The 17,011-nt window shown below is 46.0% G+C and overlaps 1 protein-coding gene across 5 annotated transcripts in view; it reads right to left on the bottom strand.

The window, feature by feature from the left end:
* JAK1 (Janus kinase 1) overlaps positions 1-17,011 on the bottom strand; it is a 647,675-nt gene that overhangs the window by 393,566 nt on the left and 237,098 nt on the right. For 2 of the 5 annotated variants that reach the window (XM_085602374.1, XM_085602375.1), the window contains one exon: positions 10,462-10,607. The exons of the other annotated variants lie outside the window; for them this stretch is intronic. The gene's annotated coding sequence lies outside the window, so the exon portion shown is untranslated. The remainder of the gene's footprint in view (positions 1-10,461; positions 10,608-17,011) is intronic. 5 annotated transcript variants of the gene reach the window in all.

Raw genomic sequence — 17,011 nt, 5'->3', positions numbered from 1 at the left:
GAGATTCCCCTGATGATACGACCACTGGAACTTCAGGTCCCACTGCACAGCCTGCATATGCCATCTGGCATGTGTCAATAGCAGGAGGCTATGAGGCCCAGCAGCCTCAGAGTCATTCTCTCCGAAATAGAGGATAGAGGCTGAAACATCAGTATCATAGCCTTAATATCCAGGACTCGACTTTCGGGAGGATAAGCCCGAAACTGCACTGTATCTAGAACAGCTCCGATAAAAAATTGCGTATGCGAGGGAGTCAGGTGTGACTTCAGCACGTTGATAGTGAACCCCAGTGAATGCAGAAGGTTCGCCGTAGTCTGCAGGTGGGAGACGATAGCATGGGGCAAGCCTGCCTTCAGCTGCCAGTCGTCGAGATAGGGGGAGACTGGTACCCCTGATCTGTGCAAATGAGCTGCAACCACTGCCATCACCTTGGAGAACACCCGAGGGGCACTGGTAAGGTCAAATGGGGGCACAGTGAACTGAAAAAACTTTTTGGGTACCATAAACCGCAGGCAGCACCGATAAGCAGGCAGGGTGGGAATGTGGAAATGGGTATCCTGCAAGTTCAACACTACCATCCATTTTCCAGGTCCAGGGCAGACAGGACTTGAGCTAGAAAGAGCATCTTGAATTTTACCTTTTTGAGGAAGTAGTTGAGGGCTCGTGGGTCTAGGACAGTACGAAGGCCCTTGCCCTTTTTGAGACCAGAAAGTAGCGGGAATAGCAACCACTACCTACTTCTGGCTCTGAATCCCTCTCTACGGCTCGGGGCCGGAGCAGGTTGCAAGGGCACGACCGGCGCTGGACCAGATCCATTCCTGGATCCATAGGGGGACATCAGGGCCAGAGCCGCGGAACCCAATAGATTTCCCCCCCCCGATCCCACGGGGCCCTAAGTAGCACTGGTAGGGTCAGGCCTCCCACGCAAGTAGCATTATGGACTGCTCCCTCAAAGCCTTCAGAGCCATGGTCCAGCAGTTGGAACACGACTTCGAGGCGTGGTCGCGCTCCAGGCACCACAGTCAAACCAGATGCAAGTATATCACCATCATGGTGCAGTGACAGGCACCGCACGGTTTGAACCCAGCAGGCTTCCTAGACAGGTGGAAAAAAAATACAAACTAAAAAGGGGTCAACAAAAGTCGAAAAAAAGCCTGTCAAAAAGTGACAGAGGGTAGCTCTTTTCACAGATCAGCGCTTGACTAGCACGGAAAGAAAAGAACTTATGTTAGTGCGCTAGGTGACACCTATATAGGTGACACGGACATCACTTCCGGCACGGTTAACATTACGCAGAGCTGACCGACGCCACCTACTGGCACGCAGGGGTATTGCTCGAAGAAAATTCTTCCAGATCCAGTTTGATGCCAGGGAAATTCAAAGGTGAGGAATCTGCGGCAAGATGTCTTGATCAAATATTCTTATACTTAGGGCATACTACACAACGTGAGCAAAAATATTCAAACTACCCCCAATTCCTCCCGTCTCCTTCCCTGCAGTCTTTCCTTTCAATATCGCTCTCTTTAGATCACGCCTAGAGACAGCGTGCATGCGCTGCTCTGCAACACTTGTTGTAGTATAGTATGAAATATAAGCCCCGCCCACTCTCCACCCATATTTGTCATTGTCCTCCCTAAATGCTGGCTTCTGATTCGTAAAGAGGTTTGATAGTCTCTCCTTATTACCACCTTGTCTTCACTTGTAACCTCCCATGGCGACTGGCCCTTTTACTTCAGTTGTTACACGTTACGCCTTCTTTAGTCTATGAGCATTACTTTAATTAATGAGTTTCTCTTACTGCAGGCAGCACATGGGCGCCCGCTTTCACTTTAACTCGGGCGCCCGGCATTATCTAAATCCCCCACCCTTCCCAGTTTAATCTCACTCAGTCGCCCTCGTGCCTGTTTCTCGCCCACCCCCAATCAGACCTAAAGCCCCGTCTCATCCACGAGACCATCTACTTGGCACTATCCTTGTTTATTTGTGTTTTTCCAGCACTTAAGACAGAGTTGCTGCAGAACATAGTGCTTATTTCGCTGACTGCTCTTGGACCTTGCGTGCTAGGCTGGGTGATGATGTATGGGCTTTGTAGGGGTCTGTGGTATTTTGTGCATTCATTTCTCTATACACTCTTTACTTCCTGCAATACTGTGGCCTGCATTCACAGTCTCTCCTCATGTAGTGCCCCACAAAATTAAAGCAATAAACAAAACAACCACACAGTAGCTTTGTTTGCGGTTATGAGTTGTCGTTGCCCCTCTATGTCTCGTAAATTGCAAAGTGCAGTTGCAGTACCATGCTGTTCTCAGTGCTCTTCCGTGAAATTCATAGCGCTTCTTGCCTATGCATAGCGTCCGAGTGCTTTATGAAGAATCATTTACGGAGGTTTGACCAACAAGTTGTTCTTGACAGGGCAAGACTGTGGAGCGCTCTAGCTTCCAGAAAGCAGTTTTGTGAATCTGTCCACTAACTGAATCGTTAGCCTTTGGCTAGACTCCGGTCTCAAAACAGCTGTAAACTTTCTGAAAAGGAAAAGGTGTTCTAGTCGTCGTCTCGATGTTTCCCTTTTACATAGTTGTAAAACTATAAATACAGACCATGGCTAGGGCTGAGGGGCCATAGAAAACAAGCATTTGCAATGCAATAGGTCTCGTATTTACACAAGTTTGAGCTATTGGAATTGTAAATGACAATGCCTTTTTATTTATGTTTTGGTTTTTAAAACAAACATAAGGCATTGTCATTTACAATGCCAATAGCTTAGCCTTGTGTAAATGCGAGACCTATTGCATTGCAAATGCTTGTTTCTACCTGCTGTGCTGCTGCCATAAACACTGGGGAGCTTAAGGCAGTGGCCCTCAACTACCAAACCCGACTTCCGATGACTCCAGACTATGCCAAGTGTCATAACTGGCAAATTCGAGCTAGTTTACAATCCGCCCATATACATGGCCCCTCATGGGTGCTTGCGGTCTGTGCAATGGTGGGAAGTTATGGTCACAATCTCTGGGAGCAGTACAGGTAACTCCCTCTATTATCTGAACAGATCTGTGAAAGAAGCTTGCAATAAATCTCAGGCACACTTCAATCAAAGCATTTGAGACTAGTGAAGACTAAAGCACGTATAATGTAGTGAAAAGAATCCGCGTCCATCTGCCACTTAAACAGGTGCTCGCCTGGATGAGTTCTGTCGTCTCTCTCCCTCATGGTGGTTCCGTGAGGAGCCCGCCCACCCACCAGCAGAGCAGGGCGGGATAGGAGCATCACAGTTTGTAGTATACAAACGAGTCAGTGCTAGCATGCTGTCAGAAAACAAGGCAAACTTATCCTCGCGTCTTCCTTTGTAGACAAGTGAATGTGTTCTGAGGAATGAGATACTGTTTGTGGTCATCAGTGTCGAGCTTAAATTTGGAAGGTTGTGAGGGTACATACACACCATGGAAAGAGGGGAGAATTTTCTGTATTTGCATCACCAAGGTGGTGCCAGCGAGAATGGATGGTCTGGTCAAGCAGTAGGAGGTGTTACAGCCACCAGCTGTACGTGTTCTGCAATCTGGATCCTCGACCAGCAGTTTCTACCAGCGGTACCTACAAGGATGCCAGAGCTGGAAGGCACCACCGCAGAGGCTCATCCTGTGCTCAAATGGTTTTACAGAAGATAAACTTACATACAGCTTTTAACTGCGCCCAATAATGCAGGTACTTCACAAAATACCATGAGAAAAGTAGCACAAGCCCAGTACAGAAAAGAAAAAGAAAAAACACAAGCTTAGGGTTTACAGCCCTCTGCAATTCGAAAATCAGACACCGAAGTGTGGTTATATTCTGTGGCATGTTGTGAGACTTGCGTGAGGTGAGGCTGTGAGCCCAACACAGATATAATGAAATCAACTCGAAAATAATAAGAAGCTCAAAGCAAACCAGGCTTTGGAAACAAAGAAAAGCAGAGGTAGGAAGAACATTCTATAATAATAACAAGAAAACGTAAGAAAAGAAAGTAAGGCAGTATGAAAGCAAGTACAAACTGCAAGGATAAAATAAAGGGCCTCATAAATAGGAAAAAGAAAATACAAGTAAAGAAAAAGGGGAATAAAGAAGAAATATTGAAGACAAGAAAATCATTCAAAACGAAAAGAAATAAACTGACAAACTAGAGCAATAGCAAGAATGGATGAAGGATAATTCAATAAATAAAAATAGAAAGAATGGAACAGACAACTAAATAGAATAAGATGCTGTGAGCGCACTAGTCGCCAAGGGAAACTGAGCCTGTGACCACATTCACTGTAGTATTATAAATTACTCACTTTGCCATTATCTTTGTGAAGCACTCCCAGATGTGTTTTAAGTCCTAATTAGGATTCCGGCTCCACGTCCAGATTTCTTTCACAGCAAATAATGTGTCTTTTCTTAGAAGCAGTCACTAGCTTGCAGCCGAGGTTAAACACAGAAGCCCCCAAGGCCACCAACCCCGCGGGCTGCATTAATGCTTCAGTGCGAGTTACATGCTACACACACACACACACACTTTTGCTCAGGTAGTCATTCCCGTCAATATTTTATTAAATGGAACATAACATATACGTTAATCGGTTGCAGGACTCTTTCAGGCAGCAGGACACTGAAACGTACACCGCTACAATACATTGCAGATGTGCTGTACATTACTAGTTGCCAAAGAATTAACAGATTTGGTGTTGGACAAACATTTCTTAAGCCTCAACTTCTAACACATTTTGAGAACTAAAGGACCATTGGGTGTAGATGATGGCTTGGTTGTTTGTCCACAGTGGTTCTTGAAACTCTCCGCAATATTGCAGATCATTGTACTTTACTCCTTATGACCTACAGTTGTTCCTTAGCAGCTTCTATTTTCACTATTTGACTCTAAACAGGGGTCTGCCGCCAATTTAGCATTATCACAGTTTGAGGTTCGACCTCGAAGCTGGGGAGCCGGGTCCGAGTCTCGGCAGAGATGCTCAACATCCTGTGATTGTAGGCAAATCACCAAGGGCCAGATGTATGACCACTGAATATTGTGAGTCGCAATTTCCAATATACGACAGTGTCTGAGACACTGTTTGCGATTCTCAATGGGGTCGCAAATTGCATGCCTCATGAATATTAATGAGGCACTTGCAATTCTCGACCCCAATGAGAATGGCAGGCCCTCCCAGGTATGGTGGCCTGGTGGGCCCAGCAGACCTCCAAGTCTGGGACTGCTTTTAAATAAAGCAGTTTTTTTTTTTTTTTTTAATGCAGCCCGTTTTCCTTAAAGGAAAATGGATGCATTTAAAAAGAATAAAATGAAACTTTTTGGTTTCATTTTTTAAGGGCAGGTAGTGTTGTGGTCCCTGGGATCACTGCCTGCCCCATAAAAATATTCTCCCCTGCATTTGCAATGGGGAAGGGGTCCAGAGGGTACCCCTTTCCATTTGAGACTGCATTACCACCCTCTTGAAGAGGGCGGTAAATTGCGAGGGCTTTGTGACGGCAATTGCGGCCGCAAAACATTCATACATAGGTCTGCAAGTCGCAATTTGGAAGGGACGCCCTTGGAACGCCCCTTCCTAATTGCGAGTCGCAATTTTTTTGCGACTCGCACACTAGTGTTAGTACATGGCCCACAGGGATTTTGCATGCGCAAACGGGGCGCAAACCCGTTTGCACATGCAAAATCTCGTCATACATCTGGCCTTTAGTCTCCCCGTGCCTAACAAAATTAACATGTCAGTCTGTAACGCAACTGGTGCTCATGTAAAGCTCTTATACCTTCGGATCGAGTTTGTGCTATATAAAACTCCCAGAAAATGTAACAAAAATTAAAACAAAACTTGACATTCTTCCTCTTCCAAGTAAAAAGTCCGAAAAGACAAGTGAGCCACTTTAAAAAGATCACTGTCCCTCAACTCTGGATTTGATCCCTGCACAACATTTCCCCCACCCCTAATTCCAGAATCCACATTAACATTATTCAGCATGAGCAGAAAGGGCAGAGAAAATTCTGGATTAAGCCACTTATCTCGTCCGTCAATGGCAGCATGCGACTTTAAGATGAGCAATGTGCAAAATCTTGGTTATAGAGGCGATTTAGGAACACTGGAAGCAGCAGAAGGGGCGTCACTCCCAACATGACACAGGCAAGATAATCATCAGACTTCCAAAACCACCATATATCCACAGCCAATTGTCTGTAGACTCTGGGATATGAAGTCGTTTGAGTCATCCCCAGGTCGGACTGGGACAGAAAATAGGAACGGCACCTAAAAACAAGTGCCCTCCATTACTGAATCAAATAGCTAAAAAAGTGGTCCACATTTGCAAATCGAGGCAATTTTGAACTTATAAAGGCAGGCTCTGTACATGTTTTGCAAGGTAACAGATGCTTGCTGCAATCTCAAAGAAATCAAAAATAAAAACCAGCCCACCAGACAATAAAACAGACCCAAAAACAGCAAAAAAACGGTGCACAGACTGACTTGTCAGACCAGCCCATCAGGCAAAAAGAACTATTGATGGACAGAATGCAGAACAAGGTCATACATTCACCCCAGTACAGAGATCTGGGCCTAAATCCATCGTTTTTTTGCTCACCATGCCATTCCAGTTTGGACCCAGGCATATGCAAATCTTGACCCTGTGCCCTATGGGAACAGTCCAGCCTGAACTGCCAGGCCAGGTCCTCCCTGGACTAGAAACAAGCATCCTAGGACCGGTTTCGGGGTTTCACCCCTCTTCAGCCAGGATAGCTTGATCCCAGTGCCATGGAGAGCACGGGACTCACGTCTGAGCATACCCGTCCCACTCGGGGTGACAAATGCAAAAAGAACTATTGATGGACAGAATGAAGAACAATGTCATACCCCTAGGACCGGTTTCGGGGTTGCCCATGAGGCCAGTCCAGGTCAGTCCAACACTGGGTCCTCCTCCCCAATACAGAACGCATGAGAAGCAGTGATGATAATTGATTAGATGACTGACTAGAAGGCACAAAAGATGGTACAGTGTTAAAGTTCACCTCTGGATACCTACCTACATTATTTTAAAAGCTACAGATCTGAGGCTTCCCAACGACCCCCTTAGTGTGCACTGAGAACGAGTGATCATCCATTGGTCTTCCTTCCTTGTCGTCTCAAGGGGATAGTTCCCTTGATCCCCTCTGTGCAACCCATTATTGCTGCCAGCTGATTATAATTTTTTGGGAAACCCAGCTGTACCCAAGGGAGTGGTCTCCTAGCATCCCCAAATAAACTGAAGCCCAGAGACTAGTGACAGACAGAGGACCCTTCATCTTTATGCTGGGTGAATGCAATTTTGTCAAACATTACAATCAGTCACTGCTGGCATAATGTTTCACAAGCATTAGCCCAGACTTATGGTAAAAGGCTTCATGAACGTACAGATGCATCTGTTGTTCATGTTTTGATGTAGCGCATTGCAGTTATTTACCTTAGATCAAGAATGGGCTTTGCAAGGAGGAGGAGTGCTGCCCAAAGTGGAAAACCCTAACCCACACTACTTTGCCCTCTGCCAATGTTTGAAGGGTTCTGGGAAGGCAGCTATCCTAGAATCTTCCATGAGGAAGGAAATTCAGTCAATGTTTGATTTGTCGACCCTTTGAAACTGGACACTGATTGACAGTGGGTATCCACACAAATGCATGGGTTTGGAAATATACGCTGAAGCTGCCCTGCAGCTCACAAAGCCACTTCTGGTTTTTACCCTCTTTCTGAAGATGCTTTAGTGAGAGTTGGAACCAGCCAGTGCTTTATCTGAGCTGGTGGGGGCCACCGGCACTCATTTTTAGGGACCAGCACTTATTTTTCTGCATAAGAGAGGGGAAAAAACAAAAAGCACAGATAGATGAAGGAAGAGAAAGACAGAAAAATGTTGCAAGGGTGAGATAAAGGAGCAGGGAGCGCTCGGCAGTGATTTAAAAGGCATGCAGTGGATTTAAGACTGCACTACCTTAGTAATCGGCGTGCCGACATTTAATTGCACCAACGTCCTGCTCCTGAGGAGAGTTTGGCCATGAAACTTTCTTTTACAAATTAAGCACTGGAGCCATCATGCTGCCCACCTCCTGGATAGCGGTACAAAAGGGGGTGGCGATGGACGGAGCATCAGAACCAATCAAACACTCACACCCAGTCAACAGATTTTGTACCGCTTTGTTCGCCATAAGTTGGCAGGGTATGCTCAGACGTTGAGTCCCTTGCTCACTTTGCCACTGGATCCAAGCAAGCCTGGCTGAAGACGGCTGAAATGCCAGAAACCGGTCCTAGGAAGCTGGTTTCCGGTCCAGGGAAGGCATGGCTTGGCAGTTCGGGCTGGACTGTTCCCATGAGGCACAGGGTCAGACTGATTAGCATATGGCCATGTCTGAACTGGGGTGGCAGAGTGGGCTAAAGAACGGTGATGGATCAAACCCAGATCTGTTGACTGGGTGTGAGTGTTTGATTGGTTCTGATGCTCCGTCCATCAACCCCCCCCCCCCTCCCCCTTTTTGTACCACCTCCTGGATAGGGCTAAGGCAAAAGTCACTGAAGTTCTACCGGGCCTGCCCTTTCTCTGTATGGAAGTCCCCTGCCAGTCTGATCCAAGAGGATCACCCTGCGGTCTGCTCACACTCTCACTAGGAGCGCAGAGAAGGGTTTCTATAGAAATAACTTCACAACTGCTAGCATTCACAAACACTCGCTGAGCCAGTTGAATAGAGGGTCACTGAGAGTCAGGGCCCCCGAGAGACAGACTTTTACAGCATGCATGGGAAACAGGGTGGTGACAGTACCTGGTGAAAACACCCTTCCTGCATGGACTTATTATTTTAATTTGCTGTTCCCTTCATAGTGTGAAAGTCCAGTTACAGAAATTCTTCAAGGTATGTTGTGTGTACTGGGTCCTCTTGAGCTGGTAACCCTGGTCTACCTTAACACACCGATTTTGGCATTCCTCTCTGGTGTCCATAAACACACAGATGCACACGGAGACATTCTTCCTTCCCTTCATAGGTATGATCAACACTGCCACTGTCTGCTTTCTCCATGCGGTTTAGATGTCTTCATACATGTAGGGTCACAAACATCAATCCGTATTACAAATGCACAAACTAACCCAAGTTAGTGACAAAAATGCAATGATCCACAGAGGAACAATGACATTTAATAGTTTCGAGAGCAACAGCCATTTATTAGCTCGGTGATAGCGTATTACCACCTTCTTAATGCATTGGGTTGATTTAGCATTTCTCCCGTTATATTGAGAGTTAAGACAGATTCTCTGCTTTCATTGCTGTGTGGTGCGATTACCATCTGCTGTAACGGATAACTAGTTTGCCTGCATGAAAATATTGCTGGTGTGATGACTGTAATGTTCCTAGACTCATCTGAAACACGTCCCTTGAGTTAAGCTTTAGCTGCTCGCACACGGTCATTCAGTCAAAGAGGCTTAGTGGAGACCCACTTCATATTGAGGTCTCGGGAACTCGAGCACTAGTTATAACACCACAGAACCTGCCTCACTTTGCTGTAGTCATGTTGAAAATCCTCAGAACCATTTCAGAGGCTTTTACCTGTGATATGTGGTAACAAATTGCCTAGGAGAGCTGAACAGTCTCCAACCAGAGCCCACTGTTTTATAAATGCTACGCAACCGCAATCTACAAAGTCAAGCAGTACATTGGCATTAAGTAAAGCCACATCTTCATTTATCAACCACAATATTTGCATGAGATTCACCTTAATCAACACTTTCCTAGGTATTTCAGTTATCTCAATGCCAGAAGTCAAAACAAATATAAAAGCTTTGGTCCACCAACAGTATTATTTTGAGCCTTCCAGGAAGTTGCAAACTTGCCAGAACATAGGATGCACAGAGCAGGGCCCTACCTACCTGCTTTCATCACTCTTACTTGAACTTTGTCCAAAGCAGGTAAGCACACAAATTTTGCCTTACCTCCCCGTTAATTTTACACTGGTAGATTTACCCTTCTTACCATCCACACAAAAAACAAGTATAAAACAAGCAAGTATTAGAGTAAAGTATTCCTTTATACCATGTTTCTCTGACCTTTGAACAAGCTAGGCTTCAGTTTGGCGTAAGGACTTCCAACTTTTTGCTCCATGGCAGTCTAAGTAAGGCACACCCGGATACATGGACGTGCATCTCCATCGACCCCCATGAAGTTGACATATTTAGAGTGTTGAACTCATTTAGATTGTGTATGCCTGTTATCCTCTTTATATGCTATACTGGAGGAGCACTCAAAAACTGTTCTACAAGTCAGATGGAAGTGGACAAGGGATCGTGGAACAAGAATATTGGATGCAGATTTGGTCAAAACCCTGATGTACACAAAAACATGAACCAGTAATGCACAATTCCATCTGACACAAGTGAAGTTCTTGCATCAGACATACTATACCTCTTTGATCATGAATACAATCTACCCAACACACTTACGTGATTGTCTCACTCTCCGGTGCAATGCAATGAACGCAGACATCTTACACATAGCTGGTGTCCGACTTCTGAGACTGAGCGGTAGATAAACTGACCAAATCAATGGAGGCCTTGTTAACCTGCCCCCAGAAAACTGCATGTTGGGTCTACATATAAGATTTAAGAAAAATAAGTGGTTTAGGTTTTTAGCACTGGCCCCATTTGCGTCAAAGAAACATGCGACAATACACGAAAGATGAAATCTAAATTGGATACATGGTGTAACAACATGAGAGACCGATCAACTTCTGGAGAAATCTGAATAAAAATATTTAGAATGGATGAAACACTGCATGAGGATATGAAAGATAGACTGTAATTAATTCTGTGCTACTTTTGAAAGTAATGTCAAAGAGCAACTCCTTTTAAGGATGCATTCACAACATAGCGTAGATGATTTGAACTCTTAAAACTTGGATTGAACTGATGGACTATCTTGGATCTGGAAGATGCAGGTTGCTCTAAATGACCTTACATGAAACTGGTATTGTAAAAGGTTGATGCTATTATTCTGATGTATTTTAGGCAGAAACTAAACTAAAATACAATTGAGAACAAATATATTTGTTTTGAAGAAAAAGTAGCTGTTGCATAAAAAAAGGCCACAGAGTTCTACAATCAGTGATTGCCTATATCAATAATCCAAGTCAGAAACTTGTCAAATGTTTCTCTTTTGTTCACTTAAGATCAAAGCATATCATTTACAATAACATTTTTTCCAGTACTTTAATGAGTTTTGGTAAGAAATGCAGCTTTTAATGTTCCCTCACACATGATCTGCTCATCAGAATCCTTTTTAGTTGGAAACTTCAGTCCGCTTGCATTCTATGTATTACTCTACGGGAGCAGAACTCTTCACGACATCATGCAGATCCCAAACGAGACCCTTATCACTGGAATAAGTTCTTTTTCATAATTATCATATCAAGAATTTACAAGACTCTTGAGAGAGGGTGCCGTAGTATAATGAATTGCACTACTAATACCTAAAGTTAATAGCAATAGTTGCCTCTTCTAGAGTTCCTATGATCTGACTTTTATAGGAAGTAAGTGAGGGTAAGCTTGGACGTTCTTCTTTACAACCCCTATTACTCCGAACACAAACAAAAATAACTATTATTTTATATCTTGGTAACATTTGAATTTTATTTGACATTTTGTACTTAACTCAGTTTTAATGAGTCACGCTGGATCGTAGTTAAATAATGAGCCAGAGTCCATGTTTTCAATATGGGTTACAGTTTTAGAATAATTATGATCACAATGAAAGTCATTCATTAATCAAATGGAAGAGCCCTTCATTTACTGACATTCCATGACATCATAGCAAACTATACTAATCTTTCACTGGTATCTCGTCTATTACAGAGTCACATTGTTTTGCAGTAAGAAATAAACCAGCGCTGGCAAACTTTTGGGACCAATAGGATTTGCAAATGATTTTTGCGATGCTGTACAGCATGGCTAAGGAACTAAAAAATTATTTTTTTTAAAGTCTATAGACTGCATTGTTTTGTAGGTTTGTACACCACACATTTATTTGTATTGGGATTGGGATTTTTAAAGCGGAGGAATCACCCCCGAAGGGGTATCTCCGCGCTGAAAAGCAGGTAAGTCAGAAACATGGGCAGACAGGTTTAAGCTCTGAACAATACTGTTTTCAAGAGTTTCCTGAAACAGTAAGTTGGAGCATTTGCGTAGTTCCTCGGGCAGGGTATTCCACAATTTAGAGGCTAGATGGACAATGGTTTTGCCTCCGGTTCTAAACTTCTTAAACCGGGGAACCACCAGCAGCCCTTTACCTTCCGATCTAAGATGACGATTCGGACAGTAGATTTTAAATTTATCTGACAGGTAGCTGGGGCTCGTACCATATAAAGCTTTATGGGTGAGGCAACAAAGCTTAAAATTAATTCTCTGGCGGATGGGGAGCCAGTGAAGTTGTTGAAGCAATGGACCTGAGGAGGTGCGAGGTGGTGTTTTTTAGGGCCAGGCGAGCCGCCACATTTTGTACAATCTGATTAGTTTGCAGATGCCAGCAGTGCATTACAATAATCTAAGCAGCCAATGATCAAAGCCTGAATCAGGGTTCTTCGTACAGAGAGGCAGCCATCGAAAAACTCTGCCCAAAAGGCTTTGTGTATGGTAACAAGTCCCTGCTGTAGTCATCACTTGTGTGCGATATTATTATTATTATTATTAACTAGCATTTGTTAAGCACATGGCTACCCTTATGCATCCCTGTGCTATTGGCAACAAGCAGAAGGAGGCTAGATGATTAAAGAAAGATCTGAAAGAGCCAAGTTTTTAGCTGGCTCCTGAATGAGAGGTGTTGAGCAGTTGAGCGCAAATGGATGGGGAGTGTTTTCCATAGTCTGAGCGGACTCTCTTTTAGGTACTACTGCTAAAAACATGCTGGCTGACCAGAGGCATCTTGCAGGGCAGTGAAAGGCCATGAGAGAGTGGTTTATCTTTGGGCCGATCTCCCAGAGTGTTTTATGTGCTATGTACAGTGATTTAAACCTAATCCGTTAGTTTATTGGGAGCCAAAGTAGTTTATTTAGTGCCTGCTTAGCTGACTGCGAGTAAGGGATGTGGTGCAGCAGCCTGGCTGCGCAGTTCTGTACCACCTGCAGTTTCCTCGTGGAGGAATTTGTAGTGCCAAGGTAGAGGGAGATCCCGTAGTCCAGGTGGGAGAGTACCAGTGCCTGGACCGCCATTCTTCGGGCTGGAATATGGAGGAGCGGGAGGATTTTTCACAGCGTTCAGATGATACCAAAACAGGAGGCGGCCAACTTGACTGCCTGGCAGTTGAAATCAAGGGACTTATCCAGCCAGTCTCCCAAACTTTGATTTGCTCTTTGGGGGCTGTAGGCAGGCCAAGGCAGCTAGGCCAGCACATTCCAGCTGTGGCACTGAGGTGGTTACCCAAGATCATTAGTTCAGTCTTGTCTCCATTAAGCTTGAGACATGACTGGTCCATCCATGTGGCCACGGTTTCCATACAGGCTTCTAGATTGACTGGCATATTCTTTGGGTGGTTTAGCACTACTACTATCGGTGTATCATCTGCATAGGTGACGATTTGAATCCCATATGGAAGGACTAGCTCGGCAAGAGGTTTTAGATAAACATTAAATAGAGTGGGACTTAATGATGAGCCCTGAGGGACTCCGTTCGTTAATAGCACGCACTTAGAGGTGCAATTACCCTCAAATACCTGGAATGATCTATCCTTCAGGAAAGACATGATCCATGCCAAAGCCTTGCCTGAGACTCCCACCATTCTAAATCCGTCAAATAAGATGTTGTAATTGACAGTATCGAATGCGGAGCTCAGTTCCAGTAGGATGACCGCCGCTAAACCTCCTTGGTCAAGGGTTTTCCTTGATTCCTCTACTGCTGCTAGTAAAGCTGTTTCCGTACCATGGTTAGGGAGGAAGCCAGTTTTGGAAGTATGAAGTAGGGAGTGGGTTTCTAGGTGTTGAGAGAATCTTGACATATTTCTCCAGAAATTTACTGGTTCCAGGTAGGAACAAGACTGGGTGATAGTTACCCCATTACTTAGGGTCGAATTTTTTTTTCTTTTTCTTTTAAGAGTGCTCTTATCATGGCGTGTATCCATGATAGAGGTACCTGACAGCTGGATATGGAGGAGTTAAGCACCTCCAGAAGAATAGGGAGAACGGCTTCCTCTACCTTGCGGAGTTTATGGAGAGGGGTTGGATCAAGAGGTGATCCGGTTTTGACCTGGACAAATAGTTGTGATAGAATGGACAGGTCCACAGTAGGGAGCTCCTTCAGTCGGGGGTGCCATCCTTTGGTGTGTCCACTTCATGGCTCAGGTTGTCTACACAAATGGCCTGCGGGAACGTATTATATATGTCTAGGATTTTTTTGTTGAAGAACTCCGCTAGTTCGTTGCATCGTAACTGAGAAGTGTCTAATAGCAGCTCGGGTGTGGGGCGTTTTGTAAGCTTTTTTGCTATTTTGAATATTTCTCTGGGCGAGTTTGTGGCTGATGGGATTTTTTTCTCGAAGTACAGAGCTTGTGCGCTCTTTATTTCTGATTGATAGTTTTTTTTTTTTTTTTTAAAAAAACCTTTATTTGTGCATATTAAAAGAACAAATACGGGCCTACAACCGTCAGGCCGGCCACGGTACATTTAAGCACTGGTACAAACATTACATCCCCTGTGCATCAGCGGTCAAGGTTAGCAACGAGTCGTGAGGTATACACTGGAGAGATCCTTGACACCAGGGGAAGGAGAAGTGAAGGTTAATTTTAAGGTTTTTCAATATAATTTTATCAGGGAAAAATCAGTAAAGAATGAGAACCAAGGAGATTCGAGTCCGCAAGATAGCTTCACCACACGGGAGAGCAGCAGCATCATTAAAACGGTCATGGAAGGAAAACCTCAGGCGTTGAGGCGATGCAGTTATATAACAGGATAGTCACATGAGTAAATATGCACCCCTCCAGAGCCGCCCCCACTCAATCCACCCCACACCCGGACCCCGAATCGAAACAAGTATAGCGCAGAAACAGAAAAGAAAAAGGCCCATAGAACTAAGTAGAAACAGTGAATTACCCCCCCACCCTACACCAATGCGGAGGCTACGGCCTGCCCCCCCCCCAGCATAGTGCCTGTCGCCCAATGAACCCGAAATATAGACAAGAGAGAAAGTAGGAATAGAGTGAAGAAAAATAAGAGAACAGAGAGGTAAGTGGGGAGGAGCCTACGTTACCCCAGAGCGCCCGAAACCATCGGCCAGCTGTGGCCTCCACACACTGAGAACCCACTACGCCAAAAGCGGTCGTGGGAAGATGACGTGTCACAACAATTGAAGTGAAGGCGGACAAACCGCGACGAGTGCGCACAACATATGCAAACAGTTCCAGTCCCAGTCCAGCCCATCCGTGAAACCATGGCGATATAAATCAGTTTAGCCCTGGCCCGATCGCGGGCTTAAGATTACACCAGCCCCTACATGAAGGCCCCGCCCCCCGTGCAGACAAAGACAATATGGCCGCTTGGGAGAAGATGGTGAAGTAGAGTCACAAAATGGCCGCCGACCATCTATTGAGGTCCCCTTGTACACCACATAAAGTCCAAACCTGGCATGTAAAGCACAGGAGTTCCACAGAAAAGAAGCAGTAGGCCGCCGTGAACAGTTCCTCGAGGGCGTCAGGTGTCGCTCTGCTGGATACCCCTGCGGGCACGATGAGGCATGCAACAACGAAGCAGGCAGCAATAAACGGGGAGACAAAGTATCCGCAATTGAGCTGGAGAGCGATTTATCCTGGGTGCCGGTAAAGCCAGAGGCATGCACCAGTGTAGCACGATCATAAACAGCCATTGCGTCCCCGCAAGAGGACAAAAGCACTGGCAGACCCACGCCTTGTTGATGGCGAACGGGGCGCTCACGACCTGCAGCCGACAGTATGGAGTCAAACCGCTCACTCAGCGCTTGCAAGCCAAGACACATTTGTAGACGCAAGTCCCGCAGGGCAGCCAGAACGGAGCCGCATGTCAGCGGAGGCTGCTCCCCCCCATCGGTAGCAATCCGGGACGGCACTGTGGAGCTGGTGTCTGGTCGAGGGAGGGCGAAGCGGGCAGCGGGCGAGACCGGAGTAGCATCCCCCAGCCGCGAGCAGGCAATCATCGCCATGTTTTACCGCAGCACGGTACGGTGGCCAGGGGGGGAGGTCGTAGCAAGGAGGCAATTCCCCTCAGGTCTGCGCCGCAACAGGGAAAAGCCAACAATCGCTGCCCTTCCCTCGGGTTCTCTCTGCAGCCGACTAGGCAATAGAAGAAGGGGGTCTGCAGCCTCCCCCAGCGCGGTCCACGGAACGGGGCAGGAGACCCGCCGCACCGGGGCTTACCCTGTAGCTCCAGCCCATCAGTTGCGGGGCGCGGGAGGTGTCTGGGCGTCCCTCCCCCGGCTCATCTGGCGACAGTCCGTGGTGTGAGGTGGGACCGGGACCGTGGGGCTCAGGTTTACGCTAGCGGGTCCGGTAACTGCGGAGCTTCCAGGGGGCCGGCCAAGGCCACAATAGAGCAGGGGTCCAGTGCGGAGAACAAAAGCACCAAGAACTCCGGCGTCCGGGCGGGCTAAGACTCCGGGAAAGCGGCAGCGCGGTCAGCGCATCGTCGCACACGTTGCACCTCGAAAAACGGCGAGGATAGGAAGCAGGATGATAGTCCGAGGCCAAAGGCCGACGGAGCCGGGCGCTCAAGCGTCTGCTCCGGTCGCCATCTTGGCTCCTCCCCTGATTGATAGTTTTTAATAGCCTCTCTGTAGAACTGTTTTTTGCCAGGCTTGTATCCTTTCCTCCAGGCTCTCTCTAGTCTTTTACAGTTTTGTTTCAGCTCCCTCATTTTAGGTGAGTACCACGGTGTCTGTTTCTCCTTGGGCTTTTTTTGGCTCCATTTATGGGGGATCATAGTGTCCAGAGTATTCAATCCAGCGATTATAATTATCTGATGCTATATTGGGATTTCTGTTC

This window comes from Triturus cristatus, chromosome 4_2 (genome assembly GCF_964204655.1).
Source record: "Triturus cristatus chromosome 4_2, aTriCri1.1, whole genome shotgun sequence".
In the NCBI taxonomy this organism is placed as follows: Eukaryota; Metazoa; Chordata; class Amphibia; order Caudata; family Salamandridae; genus Triturus; species Triturus cristatus.
The sequence above is the reverse complement of the archived record's forward strand: the minus strand, read 5'-3'. Positions and strand labels throughout refer to the sequence as shown.